At 44.8% G+C, this 26,350-nt stretch overlaps 1 protein-coding gene across 1 annotated transcript in view; it reads right to left on the bottom strand.

Annotated features, from left to right (window-relative positions):
- The window catches only part of ZMAT4 (zinc finger matrin-type 4), a 416,088-nt gene that overhangs the window by 29,068 nt on the left and 360,670 nt on the right, over window positions 1-26,350 (bottom strand). Inside the window, exon 8 of the transcript XR_010377315.1 lies at window positions 7,657-7,816. The gene's annotated coding sequence lies outside the window, so the exon portion shown is untranslated. The remainder of the gene's footprint in view (window positions 1-7,656; window positions 7,817-26,350) is intronic.

Genomic DNA, 26,350 nt, shown 5'->3' with positions numbered 1-26,350 from the left:
GAAACACGAATTATGAGGCCATTATCCTGTCAGTACCTGGCTGGACAAGTCACAACCACTAAACACTGTTATTTAATTAAATGCCAGGTGAAAAGTGTGTTGATAATTTGACTCCATCCAGTTCTATAAATTCGTTGACAAAGCTTTCAGTGTTCCCTATTGAGTGAGTCTGGTTTGAGGAATGTTAAGAGCCTCGATTAAATGTTTTTTGCCATCTAGTCTGGAATCGGGACCTTGCCTTTATTTTGCCCCCTAAGGAACAGAAATACTGGCAAAGCTGTATCTCCTAGCACCGAAGCCCTGTTTTATGTAACCCTATCTAGAAAATCTAGAAAATAATACATTTTCTTCCACTAAAAGCCTTGACAGAAACAAATCTTTTGGCTGGAAGGAAACCAGAGGCTGCAGCAACACTTGATCCAAGAGGGTCAGAGCCCAGGGAGGAGGTTCCCAGTCGCAGACAGCTGGACAGAGACACTTTGACATTTATAGCACTGAGGTCAATGTGCAATTACAAAACAAAACTGCCGGTTGGGGACAGTTTGGGTCAAAAGTGCATTCTTAATCCCGCAGCAGATTTCTCTGGGAAGAGCAAGGACCCTGCAAGGCAGCGTCCTTCCGTTAGGTGAGCTGGGCTGTGGGGCCATCGAGTCCTGCTCAGTGGGAAAGAACAGATCCCAAAGTGCATGTGCTTTCCTAGGACTGCCCATTAGCTTAACATTAAATTTATGACGGCAAAATTCTTCCTATAGTAGGTTCGAAAATCACGTGTCTTATATAGCATTGCAGTCCATGGTAACTCGGTCAACAGGTATGTATCCAGGAAGGGTTACGTGCCTAACACAACCAACCACACTCCCTCCCCTTTTTAGTATAAAAGGAGCCTGGATTCTGACTTGGGGAAAGATGGTTCTCCAGGACATGAGTCCCCCATCTTCTCAGTCTGCCAGCTTTCCAAATAAAGTCGTTATTCCTTGCCCCAACACCTTGTCTTCCGATTTACTGGCCTGTTGCGTGGCAAGCAGAATGAGTTTGGACTCAGTAACAACACGGAGTCAGATTTGCTTTTCCCTGTTACACAGTGCCTCATAATTTCAAAACCCATGGCTTCTCTAGCCTTTGACAACACTTCCTCCCTACTTCCTCTTTCCAGGTATCCTGATCTGGTGCCTTTTCCAAAGACCCGCCTAGAAACTAGACCCTTTTATTGACCTCAGGATGCTTTCTGATAAACCTCCTCTTTTCTCAGTCTTCCGAAATAGCTCCAGAAGTCCAGACTCTAAGAAGAAAGTGGTGTGTGGTGAGTTAATGTAACAGAATACTTGCTGGAGCTGGAATCAGACAGTGTGGATTTATTTCTTGATTACTTTCTGCTTTGACCGGGGGCAAGTTAGTCACCTCTCTTAGGATCAGGTTTTGCCTTTAGGAAAAATTGGATAAATGGGTTTTACCTATGCAATAGAGTTGTTAGAAGATTCAAACACACACAAAAAAAATTCCAGTTTTGAAAAAACAATTTCAGTCAGCATACTAATTTAGAGATTATAATGATGATTATTGGAATCCTGGGGAGACAGTGCCAGAGCACTGGGTAGGAGCCATGGGCCTAGAGGAGCTGGTTAACCTTCTGGTACTTCAGGGCCTCCGGGAGCTACATAATGATATTAACACCAGACTCACAGGATTTTAGGAAATTCACTACCCCAAACAAGGCTGTCTCATGGGCACTTGATATATATATTTTTTCTCATTGTTGAGATCTTAGCCAGTGGCGTGATTGGAAATGAGGGGGCCCCTACATAAATTAGTTCAGAAACTACCTCATTATCGTGGGATAAAAGAATCTGGATATTTGTTGCAATGCAGTTTATTTTCTCCTGTGGAGCTGGGGAAGGAGGCATCTGGCAGAGATTTCCTTTTGTCTAAATCTGGCTCTCTCTCCATTTCATTTGGCACTCCCTCATCCTGACCCAAGTCACGGGTAATTAGCTTCCATCCACTGAATCACTAAAGTCCTCTGCAGGATTTTCTCAGGAATTCATGTTAAAAAAATGAATCTCCATCTCGTTTTTCCCTGCAAGGTGCCCACCAAGAGGACTGAGCCGAAGTGAGAGTGGCACATGCCCAATGTTTATAGCATCAGTGATGGTGTGGTTGACGAAAGAGGTGTGAGAGAGCACATTCAGAGTCCGGCCCTGCAGCTGGACCACCTGGGTTGGAATCCCATCTCTGCTTCTTCTCATTCCTATGACCTTGGGGATGTCACTTCATTTCTCAGGCCTCAGTTTTCTCTTCTACAAAATAGGAATGATAAGAATATCTCTCCCACAGGTGTATTCTAAGAATGAGATAACAAAATAGCAAAGTACCTAGGACAGGACCTGGCACCTGGTAAGCCTTATGCCAACCCTGGACAAATAAGACTTTATAACCTTCTCACTAGAATATGAAAGGTGGGCATTGTCAGCTCCCTGCCACAGATGGAATAATTGAGACTCTGAGAGATTAAGCCTCTTATCCACATTTACGTGGCTAAGATAGCAGAGCAAAGATTCCAACTAAGATCTGACGCCCAAGCCCATGTCCTAGATGATCTTTTAAAACTACTTGTCAATGAAGCCAAAGAGATGGAGGTAACATTCGCCATGGATATCATAGTTAAATTCCAAAATCTCAGTAACTTACTCCAAGAAGAAGCTATTCCTCACTCATGTAAAATCCAAACGCATCAGTGGACATCTCCTGTCCAATCATTCAGAGACCTGGTTCCTTCTATCTTCAGCCATGTTTCCATGTGATTGTCAAGGAGGAGAGTGTGGGGAGAGACATCGGAGTGTACTGAATCCGAGGTACTGATGGGATTAGCTTGGGAGGGAGGACTATCACTTCTGATCACATGCCATGTCTCCGCAGCCAGTCACATGACCATACAGAGCCAGAGGGGAGTCTGGGGAGTGTCATCTAGCTGTGGCCCAGACGGTAGAGAAAACTGGTTTGGTAAACATCTAGAAGTTTCTACCACAGAGGTCTGGCTGTCAATATCCCATTGGAGATGTAATAATTTTTTTTTAATCCACTTAGATCCAGAGCATTCTTCCTGAGTAGTGGTGGGTGGGTTGGGGGTAGAGGGTCCTTTGAAATTAATTATAGGATTTTCAGCCTTGTCCATGAGATGACAATTAAGTTTCATAAATAACTATTTTCTCGAGAACTATTCTGTCTGCTTCTGCATAAGTGTATTACAGAGGAAGTGTCTCCCTGATAGTTCATAATCTTAAAAAAGTTATGATGTGGACATTCCTTTAAATCCATAATCCATCATCGACAATCGTATTATGAAGTAACTCCCACTTTTAAATTGAATTTTAGTGTTCCCCATTAACAGTGAACTAGAGAGAAATAACAAATAATTTCATGACTCAAGAGCAGCAGACAGATGAGTTCAGCAAAAAACGAGGTCTGGTATCAGTAGGGGGGTGAACAAAATGTGTAGCCTTCACATTAAGAGTTTCTGCTTCCCATTTTCCTAATTACATAATTTAGCATCACTAAGGGTCATTAACCCATCCTTTTTAGATGAGCATCAAGATGGGTCTTGCATTGTATTATTTCTGTTTGCTCCGTGTTTGCTTTACAGCAGTGGGTACAGGAAGTTTAAATTCCTGACTTCAAGGTAGGAGCGACTTTCTTACTCTCATTTAAGTGGAAGATGTTTTCAGGGTACCTAATTTTTCCCTCCCTTGAGATTTCTCTTTCTTTTTAAACTCTTTAAGGAAGTATAGCATTTGAGTCTCAGTTTATTGGAAAGATTTGTAAATGCATCTGGGACTTGGCTTCCTTACACGGAGTTTGTTTTTTGGTTTTTGGTTTTTTTTGAATGCATGGGACATTCCCCTAGGACATTGCATACACTCATCACAATGGCTTTGCTTCAGCCGTAGGAGGAAGGGAGGGGCAGGATGGCTGTCTTAGGTAACCTCTATCCTGGGGCATTTACAGAAAGAAGAAACTGGTGATTTACCCTTTGTCTCTAAGAACAAGACCCCGCCCCAAACAGAGGGACATCCTCTCCATAGCTTGCTATTCCTTGACCTCCAAATATTCTGGCCACAGAGTAGGGAAAGGAAATTGAATTAAGGGTCAGCAAAAGCCAATGGCATCGTTTGTTTCACAATAGGAAGTAAAGACACTACAAGCCCTGCTGTCCTTGGAAATCACATAAGAAACTGTCCTCGGCATCACTTTCAGTCCCTAGGGAGAGGGTGCAGTTCCATCTGAGTCCACAGAAGTCCCGGGCTCCACCATTTCACTATGTCCTCCACCAGAAAATCAACTTACCCACCTGTTCCAGGACACCCCAGATATTAACCATCTTTCTCTGCTGCTACACTCGCCCTGAGAGAGCCCAGCCCTCTGACTCCCGGCAATGTGGTAACACAGGGAAAAAGTCTCACGTCCCCTTCCAGAGCAGGCATGCATACTTTAAAATCACCCCCTCTTCCTTCACGCCTAAGCACTGCTAGGCTGGGAAGTCGGAGATCGGGGTACCACAGTGGCTGGGTTCTGATGAGGGCCCTCTTTTGAGTTGCAGGCATCCTTCTTGCTGTGCCTGTAGAAAGCCTTCATCCTCATGAACTAGTCCCATCCCAGAGGTCCCATTTCCAAATATCATCACATGGGGGACTGAGGTTCCAACATATGAATTTGAGGGGGACCACAAACATGAAATCCTCAGCAACAAGTTAAAACCGCAGTGAGGTACCACTTCCTACCCAGTAGGGTGATAATAAAAAAAACAAAAAATAACAAGCGCTGTCAAGGTTGTAGAGAAATGGGAACCCTCCGACACTGCTGGTGGGTCTGTAAAATGGTGCAGCTGCTATGGAAAACAAAATGGAGTTTCCTCCAAAAATGAAACAGAATTACCATTTGACCCAGTAATTCTACTCCTAGGTATTCAGCCAAAAGAACTGAAACCAGATACTCAAGCAAATATTCCTACACAAATATTCATAGCAGCATAACCCACAATAGCCAGAAGTTAGATACAACCCAAATTTCCATGAATGGATGAACAGATGAACAACATGTGGTCCATACACACGACGGGACATTATTCAGCCATAAAAGGGAATCAGAGCTCTGATACATATCACAGTGTGGATGAATTTTGAAAACATCATACTAAGTGAACAGAAGTCAGGCACATATTGTATGATTCCATTTACATGAAAGATATAGAATACAGAAATACACAGAAACAGAATGCAGGTTGCTGGTTGCTGGGTGCTTTGGAGAGAGAAGAATGAGAACCCCTTGCTTAATGGGTGTGGGGTTTACTTTTGGGAGAATGAAAGTATTTTGCAACCAGGTAAGATGGTAGTTGCAAAACTTTATGAATGCATTAAATGCTACTGAGTTATAAATTTTCAAGGGGTTAACTTTATGTTATGCAAGTTTTACTTCAATTTCAGAATGCAGGCTATGTGCATATTTACAAACCCATGTGAATTTCCATTCTGATAATATATGACCAGAGATCCCAACACTTAAACTTCCTAGTTCCTTCTGCTCTGTGTGCTGGGCTGAATGTTTGTGTCCCCTTAAAAATTCATATGCTGAAATCATAACCTTCAATGTGATGGTGTTAGGAAGTTAGGAGATAATTAAGCCATGAAGGTGGAGCCCTCAAGGATGGGATTAGTGTTCTTATATAAAAAACACCACTGATTAAAAAAGGGGCAGAGGATCTGAACAGACATTTTTCTAAAGACGACATCCAGATGGCCAACAGGCACATGAAAAGATGCTCAACATCACTAACCATCAGAGAAATGCAAATCAAACCTGGAATGAGACAGGACCTCACACCTGTTAGAATGGCTATCATCAAAAAGTCAAGAAATGACAAATGTTGGTGAGGATGTGGGGAAAACAGAACTCTTGTGCACTGTTGGTGGGAATGTAAACTGGTGCAGCTGCTATGGAGAACAGTATGGAGGCTGCTCAGAAAACTAAAAATGGAACTTCCATATGATTCAGCAATCCCACTTCTGCATATATAGCCAAAGAAAATGAAAACCCTAACTTGAAAAGATATCTGCGTCCCCATGTTCATTGCAGCATTACTTACAGTAGCCAAGCTATGGAAACAACCTAAATGTCCAAGGATAGATGAATGGAGAAAATGAAAAAAATATATATACAATGGAATATTACTCAGCCATCAAAAAAGAATGAAATCTTGCCATTGGTGACAACATGCCTCATTCATAGACCTGGAGGGCAGCATGCTGAATGAAGTAAGTCAAAAAGAGAAGGGCAAATACTGTATGATCTCACTTATATGTGGAATACAACAAACCAAACAAGCAAACCAACCAACCAATCAACAAACAAAAACTAAGTTCAAAGATACAGAGAACAGATTTTAGTGGCTGCCGGAGGGGACGAGGGGGAGGGTGGGAGTGGGCAAAATGGGTGAATGAGGTCAAAAGGTACAAAATTCCAGTTACAAATAAAGAAGTCAAGGGGATATAATGTACAGCATGATGACTATGGTTAATAAGACTCTTATATATATGTAGGTTGTTCAGGGAATAAATCCTGAAAGTCTTCATCACAGTAAAAAAAAATTGTAATTGTGTATGGTGACAAACGACTTATGGAGATCAGCTCACAGTGTATACAAATATCAAATCATTATGTTATACACATGAAATTAATATAATGCTGTAGATCAATTATACCTTGATTTAAAAAAAAAATGTAAAGACCCCAGGGAGCTCTCCTGTCCTCTCTGACCCTCTCAACCATGCAAGAATACGGGCAGAAACAGCAGCCCAGAAAAAAGCTCTAATGGTACCCAGCCATGCTGGCACCCTGATCTCGGATTCCCAGCCACTGGAACTATGAGAAATACATTTTTTTGTTGTTGATAAGCCACCTAGTCGATGGTGTTTTGTCAGAGCAGCGAGAACAGACAAAGACACCCTGCCACCTCGCCACCATCCTTCCAGCCCCAGTCCCCGCGGGGGAATGCACTGCGTGCCGGAGACTTCACTTCCTGCCTCATTTTCACAAGCTTTACCCACGGCTGGCCCCGGTTACAGATGGCGAGCACGCTGGGGGCAGGACAGCTCGGCAGCTCCGCTGACTGCCAAAGAGATGGATAAGTAGCCAAAAATAACCAGCCTCGGCAGAATGTTTCTAAATAGAAACGTGATGTTCTTGCAGGTGGGATATGGCGGAGCCCCAGGAAGACAGCAGATGGGTAGTTTGGACACAGCTGCTGTCACTGGAGGTGGGGGACAGACTTGCTGATTACCATAGAGATAGGGGACAATGAGGATTTGTTTGGGGGAGAACGTTTCAAGGGTATAGAGAATGTAGTCATTTCCCACCTGAAACTCAGTAAAGGGATGAAAACATCAGATTTGGGGTGATGGACTGGGGATAAGGGTCGGTGAGGCGCGTAGCCTTAGGTTAGGGTCTGCTGGAGGACAGAACGGAGTGTCCCACAGTGTCGGGTACACCCCGACAGGAAGGGCTGAGACCATAGAGAATCCGAAAGGGCTTTAAGAACGAAGTTTGCAGCCTACAGCAATAATTGCATTTCCCCCTCTACATCTGTAGCAAAAGACTGAATTTACTCACTTTGAAGAAGTGGTCATTTTTGTCAGGCTCATCCTTCTCTCCAGACTTTCACAGGGACTTCCGTGGCATCCCGCAGCGGGAGGGGCCCGCTCTGCACCTGAACTCCCTCCTGGGTGCGCATCTACCGAGATGCAGCTCATCCTGTTGAATCTTCCATTACCTGCAAATTTTGTTCAGACTGGTTAGCACCTCCGTGGCAGCTGCCTTTTTCTTAAAATTGCACCAGCCTAAATGGTGTGAAATTATTAGTAGATTAGTTAAAACCGTATTTTTAGTGCTGCCAAATGCTTTATTCTGGACCTCACACTTCCAGCCTTGTAGGCTGGCACGCTCTAGAGGGAGCAACTATTTTTTTTCTTTTATTTAAACTGAACAAGTACATAGGGTTTGCTTTACGCCAGGTACGGAGCTAAACAGGCTTTGAAAACGCTAAGTCATATTAACACGTGCATAATAGTAAGTACTTCCGTTATCTGTATCTGCCACCAACATCAAAGGCTTTAGGAACTAGCATGATGGGCTCTCATAGATGAGATGAGCAGGATTCCAAATGTGTGGTGTGACTAGATTATTGTAAAGACACCCCTCACTTTTGCTTGAACATCTAACCACACTGGCAACTTCTCTAAAGGAGCACACTTGCGGATGGGTCTCTACTTGGTCCCGTGACGAGCTTTAGGATGGAAGCTTCTGGCTGTGTAGTCCCTACCCTACCGATCACAGAATCCTGCCTTTAGAATATTGTTCTGGCTGCCCTGGGTGAGCTTTCTAGACAGAATCGGCTTGATGAGCATGAAGGTTAGGAAGCTGGAATTTATCACATTGTTTTCTGCTGACTTGTTAACCATTTTTTTTTTTAACATATCCAAAGGTGAGGAAGAAGAATTTGGTCTAAGACTTGCTTTGATCATAATCTTGTAGCAAAGTTGGGGAGCCCTAACTAAGCCTCACGCATCTCCTGCTTTGTTGGTGGCTAGTATTATCTGCCAGAAAGAAGCCAGACTGGCTTAAGGAGTGTCCCAATACCAGGTCCGGGTCTGGCTTCCAGGAAGAGCGGTCCTCACACCACCGCTAGCTCCATTCTGTCCCCACAGCTGTGAGAGTGCCTGGGACCCTCTGCCTCGCAGGATCGTAACATCGCCTGTCTTGTCTCAGACACATGGGAAGGGATTCCTTTGTGCCCCACGTGGGACCTTATTTATAGAACTTTCCTCTTATTCTTCCAGGAGGAGTATGACAAGGGCGGCTGCTTTCCTGGGATCCAGAGAGAACATTACTCCTCTAATGGCATTTACCCCGTGGCGGTCCGAGCACCGTCTGTGACGTTACTAATACCGCATCCCCACCCTAAGTGTCGCCATCATCTCTGTCTCCTGGTAGTCACATCCTTGTGTAGTCCCCTCCCAGACTGTCCCAAGGCTGGTCTGTGGAAGCAACAGAATACAACAAAAATAATCGTATGTCCCTTACAACATCCGGTAATCAAAGCCACAGTGGCTCCACTTTGGTTGCGCGCTCTCTCACGTCTGGGGCTGAGCCGCACAACCCATCCAGGGGGAAATAAACTGCTCAAGCCAAGTGCAGCCTTGACCCCAGGGGAGGAGGTGTAGCGTCACATAAAAAAGTGTCTTCTTGTCCCAGGGAGCCTGTTGGGGAAGGACCACCTTGCGGGTCAAACATTTATCCAGATGGAACTCCAGGTGCCTGACTGCCCTTCTCACAATTTCTCCCCCTTCATCAAGAAGAGAAATAGCCGTTATCCTGATCGGAGGGGCAGAGCTGAACACCAATGACAGGGCTGAACATGGGCGGCCTAAAGCTTTCAGGGGTGTGGCAAGGTCAGGGAGTGGCTCTGGGGTCTTGGGACTGGGGACAAGTGCTCTTATGGAAAGAGGAGAGTTCTTGCCTTTATAGGTTCCAGGACTGCATCTGGTCACCTACTGTGTGACTTCGGGAAAATCATATAGTCTCTTTAAGTCTTAGCTTTATCATCTGTAAAAACTGACACAGTAATCCACGCTCTATGGGGAAGGCATAGCTCAGTGGTAGAGCAAATGCTTAGCACACACGAGGTCCTGGGTTCAATCCCCAGTCCCTCCATTAAAAAATAATAATAATTCATGCTCTACGTACTTCATAGAGTTTTTGAGAGAATAAAATGAGTTAAAATTATGTGAAAGTGTTTGGTAAACTATGAACTGTTATATAACTATCGGGGACTATTACTATTCGCCCATCTCAATTGAAAAAAAAAAAACCAAATGTAAATTTACAAATTAGAAAGTCATTACGTGCAAAAAATATTGTTCCAAATCTAATTAAATTAGGACAATGGTTCATTTGTCAATTTATATGCTAAGTCTCCAAACAGCAACACTATGGAATGTAACTAATGAACGAAATAATAGGTTTGTTATACAGCAAAAGCTAGCTGTTTGCCAAGTCGTAATAACAATCTTGTTCAGAATTCACGTTTCGAAAGACAGGAAATCAGTGCCTTGTTAACACCTGACTCGCCTAGGCCCCTTATAAACAGTGTTGAGATGTACGCAGCTTTTATTCGTGCTGTACTTTATAGTTTTCACAAGGATTTTAGTACATTTTCTCATTTGATCGTCATAAAACAGTTTAAAGTTAACAAAAGCCTTATTATCCCAATGTACACACAAGGGAAGAAATCGAGCTTCAGGAAGTCTGAATGTCATTCCAAGGTCGCACACCTATTAGGTCCCAGTGGTGCAGCTGGAACTTGCTTGCAGGTTTCCTCACTCCAAGCCCCTTATATTTTCTGTTACATCACAGATACTGTGAACTCTGCGTATGGATGGACGGTCTGGATTGCTCAGCCTCTCTCCCCATCCCTGGCCTCTCAAGCAAACACACCATCATCGCCTCTCTCAGCAAATTAGCATAAATCACCACTTCAGTTTGGCTCCTGGGAGAGCCACTAAGTTCTCTTGCCCAGTTCTGAGCTGGGCGGCCTTTGCAAATTACGCTAGCTTCTTGTTGTTGTTGCTGTTAATAAAAGAAGAGAAATCTTCTAGCGTCCCCAGTCTTTGTGTATTCTAGTATTCTATGGGAACTTACTTATCCTCAGGAGCGCTGGGAAGCAGGGGCCCCGATCTGTCCTAGAAATACAGTTGGAGACGGCAAAAGTGATTTCTGCCCACCCAGGATAGGACCAAAGAGGGTAAGACGGGTTCCTGGCATCCATCTCCTTGAGGGACTCATAAGTAGAAGAGAAAAGCTGAATTTTCTTTTTCCTCCCTTTCTTTTATCTTTCCTTTGTTATTCTTATTTTGAAGACTTGACATATTTCTTTTATTTTTTTTTTTCCTTAATTGAAGTGTAGTCAGTTACAATGTGTCCATTTCTGGTGCACAGCATCATGTTTCAGTCAGACATATATATACATGTATTCGTTTTTCTATTCAGATTTGGTCTATTTCTAGTGCATTTGTTTCTAACAGACGCCCCTGCTTCCCTTTACCTCCCAGAAGCAGAGATTCACAATTTTGAGAAAGGGTGAAGGTAAAACGTGACCATGGGACCTTTCCTCCTACTGGGGTATTCCCCACACGGAGTTGGTCCGTTGTTGCCTGAACTGACCTGAGTCCCATGGAGGCGGGGGATGGGAGGTGGGAGGGTTTCCATCCCCCTGATTGTGAGTTTAATCAGGAAATAACCACACGGGCCCGCTTCTCCCTCATTTCTTCTTTGCTGCCGTTTAAAACAGAACAGAAATATAGCTTCAGTGATTCTCTGACTCCACACGATAGAGATAAAGCCCCCAGGCGGCACTGCGGATTCCTCCGGGGACCAAAACGAGCTGAGAGTGCAAGGAGCTGCTGCTGCAAGCATTTCTTTCTGGCAAACAGTTTTTCCATTTGGTGGGGGGTGGGACACAATGGGAATAAGTAAATATAGTCATATGAGGCGTTCAAAAAATCAGTGATTTGAGCTTCAGGCTTCTGTGAGCAAGTATTCATTCTGTGGAACAGCAGAGGGATTTGGGAGGTATTGAATAAACACACACACACGCACACAAGCCCCTGTGTGCACAGACCCACAGCCCTAAACTTCAACAGGGACCTCGGAGACAGCAGCCATTGATAAATCAGTTATTTGGAACAACTTTTCAGAGAAACAATACTCCACAGTGTAGTTAGCTGGCTCGTGCAGTCCTAAAGACCCACGTGTTCTTGGACACCAATGTTCTGGAAGAATTTTAATACATTGCAATGCCCCGACGGGAAAACGCCTTTCAGCTTTCTAAATCAGAAAATGCTTAGAAAAGCAAGGATTGATTACATGGAAACCAGAGGGTTTAAGGAAAGCAGTAAATATGGAAAGAATTATAGTCAGGAGAAATTTTACCTTCATGGAGTGCATGACAAATTGGAGATTGAAATTCAATGTATCCCAATAAAGGCTTTCGGACTACACATTATTGGAGTCGGAGCTTAGCCCCCTCCTCCCTTCTCCACGATTCCCAGCTTAGATTTCAACTAAGTCTGCTTTCAGATGGATGCCAGGAAAAGGTATCAGACAACAGCCTAAGACAGATGTGGGTGTTATGTTAGTAGCTCAGATGGACTTCTGGGCTCTTTTCAGAACTTTTCCAGTCTTTACTTACGTTAGATCCCCAAGGTGGTCCCCCAACATCAGACTCCCCTTGGAAAAGAAGGCACTTTTCTAGGCGGCCCTATGCTCTTCCCCTGGGGTCAAAACCATCCTGAACGCGGGTGACAGGCCATTTCTTTTCCTCTGGGTGGGTTGTGCTCAGCCATTGAAATGCAGTCTCCATACTGCTGTCCTCTTTAGTCTTCTGAAGCACATTCGTCGCCACCTTGTTTATTTGTTCCGATCCCCTCACCCCCACCCCATGAAGCATCTTCACTTTTCTTTGAAGACCAAGCCAGTATCTCTACTCCTTTCCTGATCCTTTGGGAACCAGCCTCAAATGTCTGCTTCTCCCATTCCAAGGCTGGGGGCCCCTGCTGCAGATTCAGTGGAAATAGTCAAACTTCATATTTTTGCCTGAGGAGCATTTCTGGCCCCAGCTCAGCCACAGATGGCTAACCTCCCCATGGTATGAGAAATAATCCACTCAGCTCCATCCAATCCTCAATTAGCTTTTTAAAAATGAAGTATAGTTGATTTACAATGTTGTGTTAGTTTCAGGTGCCCAAAAATGTGATTCAGTTATACACACACACACATTCTTTTTCAGGACTGATTTATGAGCTCTCCCACCCATCCCAGAGCATTTAAAACCCTCTCCATTAAGTCTTAACAGACATCATTTTAATCAAGGGGAGACGATCATTTCCTCAGGGAGATTGACTCCACGCTAGTCCGGCAGGGCATCGATCAGAAGAATGACCATGCCTGAAGAGCTGTTCTGTGGCCAACTCAGGTCTCAGTTCGAGGGGGAAGTGTTCAGCTGGGTCCACAAGACGGTCTCTGAGCCCATCTCACCCTGAGATCTACAGACCCGTCAGACTGACTCTTGCTAAATATCTGCTTTCTCTCAGATCTGTCAAAATTCCCTCATAATCTCATAGTGATCACTCAATGTAAATGTGAATGTGCTTTAAAAAGTTAGAGCTGGAAAAAAAATAAAAATAAAAAATAAAAACTTAGAGCTGGGCTGTAAATACCCAGCATCATTGTTTCTGCTTGTGTCTCGTCCTACAATACAGCAGCGATGAAATCCACCGAGGGGGCTTTCCATCCGCAGCCACGTTGCTTTCTCTGCATCACTTTGTGTATGTGGCTGTGAGTCTAAATGCAGACATAAACATATTCATAAAGGAGGCTGGCTGTGACTGTGGTTATAAACGGTTATAAATGTGCTTTTAGCTTTTCTTCCCTCTGGTGCCGATGACTATGTGACTTAAACCCCTCTAAGTGAGCTATGTTTTGCCTTCAAAACCTGGTGCTCCAAAAATAAGGCTTGGGCTGAATCATCAAGACATCCCAGGGAAGGGCTGTGGCGGAGGAGGAGCCAGGAGGCTTTTTCGGTGAAGACGCACTGAGCAAAGTGGGAGGACGTTCTCCCGGGGATTGGCAACCTCTAATCCACGGGCTACATTCAGCCCTCTGCCTGATTTGTAAATAAAATTTTATTGGAACTCAGCATGTTCATTTGCTCCAATATTGCCCATTGCTGCTTCTATGCTACAAGAGCAAAATTGAGTAGTTGCAACAGAGAAGTGTATTTAGCCTAAAAACCTAACATATTTCCTCTCTAGCCCTTCCGACAAACTTTGCCCCTCCTTGTTTTTTCTAATATCTGTAAGCATGCCCTATTTTCCACATTTTTCTATGCTTTGATCCATGTTAGCAGCAGAATACTCTATGAAGTACCTGGGGTTTGTGTCTTTCTGCCCAATTTGCTGATGAGAAAAATGGAGCTCGGACAGGGTCACGTGACTCGCCCCAATTCTGTCATCTAGAACTAGCCAGGGGGAGGGGCACGAAGATGTCTCAGTGTTTGTCTGATTCTCTGTGAGCTCCGACTTCACATCAGCCTCTGAGTAGAAGCCTTCCTATTAGGTATGCTTGGGAGTGAATAATCTATCTATCTATCTGCCTTCATATCTACCTACATATCTATCTATCTACATATCTACCTGCCTACATATCTATTTACATATCTAACTACATTTCTATCTATCTACCTATGTATCTGTTTATCTACTTACATATCTATCTACCTGCATATCTATCTATCTAAATAGCTATCTACCTACATATCTATCTATCTACGTATCTATCTATTCATCTATCTATATATCTATCTACATATTTACCTACATATCTATCTACATATCTACCTACCTACATATCTGTCTATCTATCTATCTATCTATCTATCTATCTATCTATCTATCTATCCATCCATCTATCTATCTACATAGCTATATATCTACATATCTACCTACCTACATACCTATTTACATATCTACTTACCTACGTATCTATCTAACCATCTATCTATCTACATATCTATCTACATAGCTATCTATACGTCCCAGCTTTATAGAGGTAGGTGGAATGAAGAATTGAAATTCAAGTTATGAGACCTGCGCTTTCTTAGACTCAACACTGTACTGAATTAGAGAGTAAAGAACACTGGTTTGGGACCCCAAGTTCAGACTATGCCCCTGTCTAGCTGAAGGACCTTGGCCAAGTCACTTAGTTCTCTTGGGTGTAAGTTCTCCATTTGTAATCTAAGTGGGTGAGTTGAAAAAAACTCACTGACACCTTCTACAGAGTAACCCCAATTATCCTTCCTCTCCAACACCACGCACTGCAGACTTTCTCCAGGCAGCCCCCTGTGCACAGTAACAAGTGCCCACGTTATGGCAGGTGAGTGGTGCAGGGTGGGGGGAGACAGCAGGCAGTGGAGGGGGCGGTGGTCCCCCACTCTCCTGTCCATAGCTCTGTCCGTTCCCCTTCCCCTTCCCCTGGATCCCCTCAGTCTCACCCCTGCTGGTCCCTTACATTTCCTGGAAAACAGCAACTCTGCAAAAAGTCTGGCGGGAGGGGGGGGGCGCTGGCATCTGTATGAAAAAGGAAGAAAGAGAACAGTCACTTATTTTGTTACCGAAGAGTCTTTTTTTTTCCCCATTTTAATGGAATGTGCTATTTTAAGTCTCGTCCGCCTGCGAGTGCCTGTGCAACGATGGCCCTGAACGCATTTGAATAATGTCTCTGCGTTCTTCTGTGATGTGGCGCAGAACGGCAACTTTGTACTTTGCATTTTTATTGTGATGAAGATGTTTTATGACAGTGTTTGAGTCTCAACAGAAAAATTCCTGAAAACAAGGCGTTTCTAGACCACTTATGCAGAAGGAAGTTGGCTTGGAACAGCTCTCTCCCGGGAACTCTGGCCCTGGGTACGTCTGGTCTCCAGGGCAACAGGGAACAGCAATCTATAGAAGCAAAGTGGCCACTAACTTTGGAGACTCAAACTGGCCCATTCGGCCTCCTGCTCACCAGGCAGCATCAGGGTCAAATCCAGGGGAAAATCTGCAATTCCAAAGTTGGCGTCCATGCTCTGCAATCTTCTTTTCCCTTCATTGTCACTTTTTCTTTTCCCTACCCCAGCTGATTTGCTTTTTGGTGTGTATCAGGCTGGTTGCAGCCAAAAGAGATATTTGTGTATTTGGGAAATAGTTGGAAGATACTGGAGGACCTCAAATTTCAAAGAGAGGTCTGGGTGGTAACCCAGAGACTTAGCAATATCAGAAAACTGCTGTCAATCACCCCTAGAGCTGGAGAAACACAAGGAGGAGCTTAGGAGGCAGAGCTATCCAGGGATGGCTGGACCCATGCCAGGGGTCACCTATAGGAGCTGGGCCCAAAGAGGGATATGGTTTGAATGGGGCCAGTACCACAGGGGAGATACGGTTGCTTCCAGAGATGCAGAGGGGGTGAGGGAAAGAAATTCCCTGGTCTCTCCCTTCCTTCTACCCTCCAGGCTCCTGCCAGTGACTCCCATTAGCTGGACTCAAAAACTTAGCAAGAGAGCTTTAGAAATGTAGTGTTCATGGGTCAGCTACTTGTAACATAAGCCAGAGTAGAAGAGGGGTGGGAAAATTAACTAGAGAGCAACAAGCAAAAAAAAAAAAAAGTTTAAAAAAAATACCTTGGACAGCGGTTCATTCCGTCTACATCTATTCCCCTTTAAAAAAAAAAAAAAAAAAGTCTCCATTTCTGGGGAAGATTTCCTTCCTCACAGAGGACATGCTTGTGACCAGAGGGGACAGAAATGGAGCCAAGGGAAGCTGATGTGACTGCAGACCTGGGCACAGGCACTGAGCGGTAACAGTGGAGTCTCAGGGGTCCCATGGACTCGTGCTGGTGTCTGGGAGTACAAACCCAGGGTATTGGTTGAAAAGAGGCTGCAGCAAAATATAAATTATAAGAGATCCTTATGATCAGACATTATGACCGCATTATGTGCTCCTGGTGGCCAGTTCAGTCTGTGGCTTGATTCCAGCTAGGAACTTGTGATTTTTCTTAAATCAGGCTTAAAGCAGGCTTTCTTTAAATCTTTCTTAAAGCAGGCTTCCTAGGGGAGGAGATTGGCAAGATGTGAAGCCAGGGTTTAGGTCTCCATCAAACAGAGCAGGAGGCTTTGGCCCCAGTCCCAGCAGTGCCAACCTAAGCCTGGTTCTTTCTGCAGAACAAAGACATTCATGCATCATGCCCTCCGGGCTTGCAGAAGCCCACTGCAAACACCAAGCTACATTCAAGATAATCACCCAGGTTGTGAACTCACTTTGCCCTATTATTTTTTGGCCTTGGTGTTCTGATTCCAAAGATTTGACTTTGATATCTACCTCTGACTCCTCCGAGATGCTGTTTCTTTGCTGATTCTGGCTTAGTCCATTCCTGTTGCCCTGGTACTTCCCACTCTCTTGGGGAGAACTCCCTGCTCTGGTGCCTGGGGTTAGAGAATGCCTCTCCTGCCCTTGTTCTGAGGCCCATCCTCTGCCTGCCTTGGCCAGCCCTCACCCTGCATGAGGGTGCATCCTGAAAGGCAAAGAGGCAAAGAGCCAAGCAGGCAGAGGACAGTGTTCCTATCGGATAGGCTGGATCAATGCGGTAGGAGCCAGGAAAGACTGAGGTCCCTAACAGACTCATCCTGGACCAGTCAGGAAGATGGGACTGTCAAGAGCCTAATAGGTTATCCTTGTCCACATACATCCCAGGCTTCCTCACTGGCCAGCAATATGTGTGCCCTTTCTTCGGTCACAGAAATCCCCAGGCAGTCTGTCACCTGTGCCTTTCTTTCCAAAATGGAAACCGCTTCCTCTGTTTTCAAGTTTTCCAGGCTGTTTGTTGAGAAACACTAAGTCAAACGTTCTGCTGGGATACTGGTCCCACCATTGACCACCCTGTGACTTCAGAGAATAATGTAACCTCTCTAAGTCTCAACCCCTGCATCTGGAATAGATATAATATTAGTATCTCCCTTCTAGGGTTTGAAAATTAAATTGAGTCATTCATAAGGAACGAGATACAATAAATGCTGACTGACATCATTGTTACCAACATCATCACCACCATCCAAGACTGAAGAGTAGGCACCATCTTCCTGGCTCTCCACTCCCTTGATAATTTCCACAACAACATGGTCATTCTATGTTTAATGTTTTTTACTACCAACCACTGCCAGACAAAAGATAGCGGGTGACATGCCACACAGGAACTTTTTAAAAAATTCTTATAAAGTCCTCATTGTCATTGTACCTGCTCAGTAACCCCCAAATCTTTCATTTCTTTTGCGTCTCAGTAGACTTGTTGGTCTCCTGCTTTTATCTAGAAACATCTGAATTTCCTGGGGTCTCTTTCTAGTCTTTGTCAAATGTTTGTCTCATGAAAATGTCGCTCTCCAGTGTCTATGTTCAGAGTCACATTTTGAGTTCCTTAAGTCTTGTCCACGGATGACTACTTATCTCACAGGTGTCTATCAGCCTCCTGTGAACTCAGCCTCTAAAACTTGCCAAAAAGAGTACAATTCCCCTTTCAGAATTAAATTTCCCCAAAACTTCTGATTTGAAGCCAAAAAGGAATTATTTATAAAAATCTCATGTATGCACATGTATGACTGAAACATTATACTGTATGCCAGAAATGGACACAACATTGTAAACTAACTGTACTTCAATTAGAAAAATAGATTAAAAAAATTTCAAACACAGCTAGTCTTCTGGAACCAGGTATCTCCTGGCCATCCACTGGGTTACATGGTGGTTGGTTTCTGGGCACGTCTTGGTTTTGCTGGTATATTGTTCACCAGATCAGGCTTTGAAAATGTGGGTAATGAGCTGGCAAAGGAAAAAAAAAATTCTTTCTAGACTGTTTCTGTCTGGACAATCTTGCATTCCTTATTGATAGTGGGATCAGAACCCAGGACCCCAGACTCAGTGGACTTCTCATCTGATCGGCTCACAAGAAGATTTAAATCCCCAATATTTTACAACAGATTGAAAATGTACCATAAAAAGTAGAAGAGAGAAAGAAAGGAAACTCATTCTGACCAGGATATGATCCTGCGGGTAAGAAGTAAGTGGACACACTACCTAAAATCACACTGTAGCTCTAACATGTCTTTGAGCAAATTTCTTAATGGTCCAATGCCTCAGCTTCCTTGTCCTCCAAATAGAGAAAATAATATCTATTCTTTAAGACTGAGGTGATGTTTTGATGAATTAATACATGTAATACACTTAAAAGATTCCTGACTGGCTCAGGAAGTAAGCAACCTGACAGGAAGAATCACAGAAATCTCAGAAGCATGCAACAAGAGGCATTTATTCCTCACGTGAGACCGAGCGGGGCAACTCAAAGCTGCATGTTACATTGTGGTGTTCCATATTTTTCTCAGCCTCCTTGGGCCAGTGGGCTTGGCCGGAACGGTCTTCCATTCTCCCAGCAGAAGCAGAAGAGGGCAAACCCAAACAAGCAAGCACATTAAGCCCCTGCTTCATTCCCACCTGGTGACATCTTGTTGGCCAAACACATCGTCTGGTTGAGCCCCAAATCAAGGACCAGGGAAATAGTTTCTGTCTTCGTTGGAAGAATTGAAAAGTCACATGGCCAACGACACGGATTTGAATCCATCCAGGAATGGGAAGGAGTAGAAAGAAGTAAGACCAATCATTCAGTCTGCTACATGGGCATATAATGAAAGCTCAGTTAACACTGGCTACTTTCAGAGGTGTTACTCCTAGACACACTTAAAAGAAGACGTCTCTTACCAGCACTGCCTTCTATCTGCCCACGACTCACTGTTAATCGTGACTCCCCGATGGTCTGCCTCGCTTAGTTATGGCCGCTACAGCGGCGCCCCTACAGGCTCCACTGGCCACAGACCTTCTCATATCATCTTCCTTTACCGCCACGACTTATACCAGCTTCTGTTTGGGGGACAAATGCATTTGGCTTTTTCAACCCTGCAAGACCTAAATTCTGAGACTGCTATGCAATCTGGGGTGCAGACTGTAGACAGGAATGTCTCTCTTAGTAAATTGGTAACTCTCCCCATCTGTGCTGATAGCGCGGCTAGTTCTCATACGAGATTCTTCCTCTCTTGTAGGACACTGCTGAGAGCAACCGGAAGAGGCTAGCAGACACCGAAATTCTTAATTTCCCTACCGTTTTTCCCAGCACTTCAACTGCGGTCAGCTTGAGGTCTGATTTTCAAGGTACGGTAGGCAACAGATTGACAAAATGTTTCACTGCCGTGGTAACAAGAACAACGGGGATTTCAGACTACATCTGAATCTTTAATGTCAGCCTCCCACCTCCTCCGTTCGGCCAGGTTGCTATTTCGGGTCGTGTTTTCTCTAGTGCCCCACTTCTAGAAAACTAATTCTGCGTCAGTTATGGTTTGCTTCGGCTGCATGTAACAGAAAACCCAAATAGGTGATCTAAACAAGGTAGAGGTTCATTTCTCTCGCATGCAGGAAGCAGGTGGTCCAGGATGGGTAGAGGAGCTTTGGAATTTTCAAGGGACTGGATTGCTTCTACCTTTTTGCTTCATCATCGTTCAAGGTGACCTCATTCTTTGAAAGGTCTGCTGAGTCCCCAGCCGTCATGTTTGTGTTCCAAGCAAGAGGAAGAAGGGAGGGCCAAGGGGCAGGGCAGAGGAGGGCAGGGGAGGGCGGGTTGCCAAATAAAAAGTAAAGCCTAGCCTGGCATCTGCTTGATTTGAAATTCTTTCCCTGGGGGCGGGGGTCTTTCAATGAGGATCGCTTACATCCATTTGGTCACATCTAACTGCACGGGAGGTTGGAACATGTAGTCTCTAAGCTTAGCACATGGCCATCAAAATAATATTGGGTTTCGGTTGGCAGAACAGAAGAGAGAAAAGAATATTGGGCAGGCAACAAGCAGTCTCTCCAGCGTTCCCCAGGAGTTCTCTTCTCCCTGCCTCTTGCTGCCAGGGCTGTGACCGATGCCCCATCTGCATGAGAGCTGACAGCCGTACGACGGAAGCTAATATTTCATGGGGGCGGGAGGAGAGGAAGGAGAGCAATGCTTATGAGTCACTGACACCCGATGCCAGTAAATTTCATGTTGTTTCCCGAGAGTGGTTTGATGTAAGGGAGGGAAGGAGGTGAAGGAGAGGCTACGATCAGGGCACCAGGCACCAGCACACAGAAAGGGAGACGGGCGCCAGAGACAATTCCATTTGTTTTTCCGAGGTGTCTTGATCCTGGATCGTGAGCAGCCAACCAGATCCCCTTTCATGTAGTCCCACCAATATCAGGGTCATAGTTGAAAAGCATGTTTTCTGCCCTGCCAGTCGCCCCCTGAGCAGCCTTCCAGATAACTCCCACTGCACACCACCTGGGTTTTCTGGATATGGGGCTGTGGCGAAGGGCTGTGCCGAGCAGTGATATGTTGGCTCCTTTTGGGGTGCTGAGTGGAGGTGGCTTGGCCTGGAGGACTTACTGCCTTTTCTGGGGAAATGGTCACTCTGCTCCAAAAACGATGCCTCTTACCCAGTGCTGTCAGATCTTATCAGACAATTCACCAGACCAGGACGATCTCAGATCTAACGACGGATGGTCCCCAGCTTGCGTGACCAGATGCTGTCATCTGGTTAGTGACTGTGAGCCCCCCTTTTCTGGATGTGCCAGGGCCCTCTCCAGGAGGGGACACTCGTTTCCCTGATGAGAGCATCCATGACTGAAGGCTCTCTCCTGAGTCCCCCTCAGTCAAAGAAGTCACTTTACGCAAGGTCATTTGAAGCGAAGTGAGCCAGAAAGAGGAAGAAAAATACCATATGAGATCACTTACATGCCGAATCTTTAAAAAAAGGCACAAATGAACTTAGTTACAGAACAGAAACAAACTCACAGACATAGAAAACAAACTTATGGTTACCAGGGGGAAATGGGGTAAGGAGGGAAAATTAGGAGTTCGAGATTTGCAGATACTAACTACTATATATAAAGTAGATAAACAACAAGGACCTACTATATAGCACAGGGAACTATATTCAGTATCTTGTAATGAAAAAGAATATGAAAAGGAATATATATATTTATATATATGTATCTATAACTGAATCACTGGGCTGTACACCAGAAACTAACATAACATTGTAAACTGATTCTACTTCAATTTAAGAAAGAAAGAAAGAAAGAAAGAAAGAAAGAAAGAAAGAAAGAAAGAAAGAAAGAAAGAAAGAAAGAAAGAAAGAAAGGAAGGAAGAAAGAAAGGAAGGAAGAAAGAAAGAAGGAAAGAAAGAAAGAAGGAAAGAAAGAAAGAAGGAAAGAAAGAAAGAAGGAAAGAAAGAAAGAAAGAAAGAAAGAAAGAAGGAAAGAAAGAAAGAAAGAAAGAAAGAAAGAAAGAAAGAAAGAAAGAAAAGAAAAAAAGGAAGGAAGGAAGGAAGGAAGGAAGGAAGGAAGGAAGGAAGAAAGAAAGAAAGAAAGAAAGAAAGAAAGAAAGAAAGAAAGAAAGAAAGAAAGAAAGAAAGAAAGAAAGAAAGAAAGAAAAGAAAGAAAGAAAGAGAAAGAAAGAAAGAAAGAAAGAAAGAAAGAAAGAAAGAAAGAAAGAAAGAAAGAAAGAAAGAAAGAAACGAAATTATCCTTAAATGAAACCCCTTTCAAACTTTAAGGGGTACCCTCTGCTCAGAGTGGATTACAAATAGTTCCCCATATCCTACTCCTATCACAGGAAATCCACACTTACTCTGTTATCTTTCTAGAAGAACATTATGTCGTGAGTGTGGGCCTAGGGTGGTGAGGAGGTCTGAGTTGTCCCCTAAGAGCTGGGAGATAAAAGAAATAAGATTAGCTTCTAAGGGATCAACTAGAAAAATCCACATGCCATGTTTAGAAATTTGGATGAGCAATGAAAAATTATGGGGAGTAAATTCATTATGGCAGGTGTCTATCTGTAAGAAAAAAATTTGTATATATGTCATAGCTTGTTAGCAGGTTTATTTTTTAAATGAGAGATAGCAAAGAAATTGCTTTGAAATATATAACATGAGAAGTCACGTCTTAAACTTGTATTTTATAAATAAACTTTTTTTATGGAAAAAAAAAAAAGAAATCTGGATGAGTAAAGAAGAGACTGTCGGGAAATAGAAGATCAAAGGATTTGCATTTTCCCCCAGTTCCACACAAGGTGACCTGGGTCTCAGAGAGGCAGGACAAGAACGGGGCTAACATTTAGGATGCAAAACCCCATCAGGTGTATTGCAATGCAAGAACGTGAAGGGACCGTCCAGATCATGGAAAGTCTAGCTCAGTGGGATAAACTTGGCAGTGTTTTTCCAGCACTGGCCAAACTGAGAAGACACTGAATCTGCAAGACAACTGTAATTTAATTACGAGAGAGGTGTTCTGTAGCCAAGGGTGGGGCTGCTGTATCTCACCACGCTGTGGTCTGGATAAAACTCTCCCAGACTCTCCACCACCCTTTGCTCTGAGTCTGTGCTTACTACGCAACTTGAGAGTCATCATTTTGACCTCTCCAGAAAGGGGCTGTCCCCCAGCAGGAGAAGTGCGAATTCCTTTCATGGGGTGACAATAACGTCTACCGTATCCTGATAAACTTTCAATCTCCTGATGCGCTTGGGTTTTAATTCGGTTAGTGCGCGGGTCAGCATCCCTGCTTCCGACTCCAGGACAGTGACAAAGGTTGGATCTCAAGGGCTCGGTGAATTCACCCAGTTAATACCTCCCCGTCAGGCAACTCAGTAAAGAGCCTTCATGTCAAGCTCCCTTATCCCTCCAAGTGGGCAGAGATCTTTGGAAAGTTTATCTGTGTCTGTCTGCTTCGTATTTTACATTCAGGAATTGCTGAAAAGCTGAATGTCATCGGCGACTTTGGGGATTTCTCCGTAAACTTGCCCTTTCAGACCACTCATAAAAACAAGGGATAAAATACGCCCCAGACCAAGGAAACTTGCTATGAGTACATCCTCGTAAAAACAATGCCTGTTTATGTCCACACTTGATCTCATAAATATATAAAAAAAAAATGACTCTGTCTTTGGCAAAAGATTTTCATCCGTCCACTGACGCTTGGCTGGGGCAGGCAGTGCTTACGAGCTCCAGGAGAGCTTGCATGAATCACAGTGTTGGAACTTTCTCTTCTCTGGGCTATTCGACCGGCCCTTTAAACAATGACTTCCCAGCAGGTCCAAAAGGCAGATCGCTCCCGGCAGAGGGCTCCGCTCAGGTCACCTTCCTCTGGATGTGAAATTTCTTCTGGGTCTCTGGCCCTGAACTCCTGGCGTCCTGTCCCAACTCGGCTTGCCAGATCTGGGCTGTCCAGATTCAGTGCACAGTACTCTTCCCCAACCCCAGGACTGTAACCTCAGTTTCCCAGATGCTCAGCGGACTAGCCTGTCCTCTGGCTCTGAAGGATTAGGGTGTCTCTGATCAGGTGTCCGTGACTCAGACACCATTCCATTCATCCAGTAAGACTGGGGGAAAGATTCAGACATCTTCCTGAAATCCACGTTCCCTGGACTTCTGTCTCCCACCTGGGAAAAATGAATGAATCCCTCATACACACTCTGAACTCATTCCCTGCAGAAGGCAAGGCTGCACAGGCGGATGGAGGGCTGAACTGATGGCACAGATCAGAGATCTGGGGGTGCCTGTAAGCAGCCCCCGTGGCCCTGCTCTGTGTCCCTGCAACATGTCTCCTGACAGAATTGTCTCCTGAAAATCCCAGGTTTTACAGTGAAACTACCATCCTCAAGAATCGTGTCTGTATAGAGGGAGGTACTTCAAGATAGGTAATCCTTCCTTTTTCTGCCACCCCAAATTTCCTATTTGTTTTATCTCCCCTTTGACTACTTCAGAGGAAAGATGACACAGCAAAGCAAAGATAGAAAGCTAATATGTGACTTTGGAAGAATATATGAAAAAGAATACATTGTTTCGATGCCCAAGAAGGTAAATGATTCTCTGGGTTGTGGGAGGGAAGGGCTCGGAAGGGAAGCCAAGATAATTTAATACTGGAGACGTCTCAGACTTGGGGAGGAGGTGGCGGAGGCCCTGGAAAAGCGGGAAGATGCTGAGATCAGAGACCAGAAACATACTTCTGTAGCCTCCATCCTTCCTGAGTCCAGAAAATGGGAAAATCCAGAATAAGGGGCTGCAGGAGGGAGCTGCATGGATGGAAGATGACCTCAAAGAGCAAACGCCTGTCCCCAGACCTTGGCCTTGTACAAGCCGCTGTGTAAAAAGGCCCGTCTGAAAGTTAATTAAAGTTGTGCAGAAACAAGAGACGATGGAAGCCCCCCGTCCCACTTCAGCGCCTACAATTATCCAGACAATTTATAAATACTTTCACATCTTCGCCACCCAGTTTGGACCAATGTCTGTTTTCTGTGGCTTGTCTTGTGTCGGTTCATTTACCCATCAGTCCCCTGCAGACGGGGGAGGCTTGTTAGATTATGATATTTGGGGTTTTCTGCAGCCCGAGGCTCCAGTTAGAACACAGGGAGGACCCAAATGGAGATGGAGTCTGAGCGAAAGAATCAGGGCTTGTGAGGAGCTCGGTGCAGGCAGAACAGAGCACAGCCTCCCGCTGGGCTGGCCAGGGTCCCTGTGGACGGCGCTGTATTCCAGGCACCTGTGCTGGGTGCCCCCTCGATGCCAGAGGCCACGGTCAACAGCAAGGTGACCTTGGAGCTGATCACTCATAAGGCAGCCACCCAGCCTTTTGGTAAACGGATGCCTGCCACAGCACTGCTTGCTTCAGCCAGCGGACAGACTGAAGGATGCGTTCCAATCAGATCTGGTTGCCAGTTATGATCCTTCTACGTTTTTCCCCTTCAGATTTAGGGAGAGAAAAAAAAACCTTCCCCGCCCTTCCTTCTCCTCCTTCCTCTCCTTTCTCTTCCTCCTTTTCCCTTCTCATCTGACTCTATTCTACTAACTGCGTTGGTGTGGGAAATTCTCCATCTGTCAAATCAGGGCACTTTGTCTAACCTGCCTGAGTTTCTCAAACCCAGAGGGCACACGGGAAAGGAGAATGCGGGCACTGTCCCCACGAGGCTGTCCCAGGCTGCATAGATGGACTTGAGTGCAGCAGGACTAAGAATACAGAAACCACAAGCACGGGGCTGGGGGACAGTCCAGGATGCTTTCAGGGATAAAAGCATCTCTCCTGTAGTCAAAGGGCGAAAGGCAGGGATAGAGCAAAACGGAGAAAGACAATAAGGTGGTGAAGCAGGAGGAAATGAACTTTCTTGCCTCCTGGGGGGATAGAAAAAGGATTTAGTGACATCGGAAGGTGTCGGCTAAGCCTTGGGAGACCACTCTGTGCTCCAGACACTCTTGAGGGAGGCAGCTGTGGGACCTGCCCACGGCGCGCTCAAGAGTGGCTTCTGCCCTGCGATAACAACTTAGGGCACGGTGGGTGCCCAGCAAGCCGGGAGGAAGGGGGCTGCTATCCCAGAGGCAGGGCAGAGGTGAGAGTGCAAAGTCCCACGGGGGTCCTGAGAGGTGGGAAGCTGAATACTGAAGCAAGTACATCTCTGGCTTCAAATGCCCATATGGAAAAAACAAAAACAAAAACAAAAAAACTACCTTATCCACGGAGATGGGGTGACGTAAATGGGTTTCGTAGCCAAATCTAACTAGGAATTGTCCATTTCTATTGGCCATCTCTACTCCTGGCATTTTGGGTCATA

This window comes from Camelus dromedarius, chromosome 22, assembly GCF_036321535.1.
Source record: "Camelus dromedarius isolate mCamDro1 chromosome 22, mCamDro1.pat, whole genome shotgun sequence".
Taxonomy (NCBI): domain Eukaryota; kingdom Metazoa; phylum Chordata; class Mammalia; order Artiodactyla; family Camelidae; genus Camelus; species Camelus dromedarius.
The sequence above is the reverse complement of the archived record's forward strand: the minus strand, read 5'-3'. Positions and strand labels throughout refer to the sequence as shown.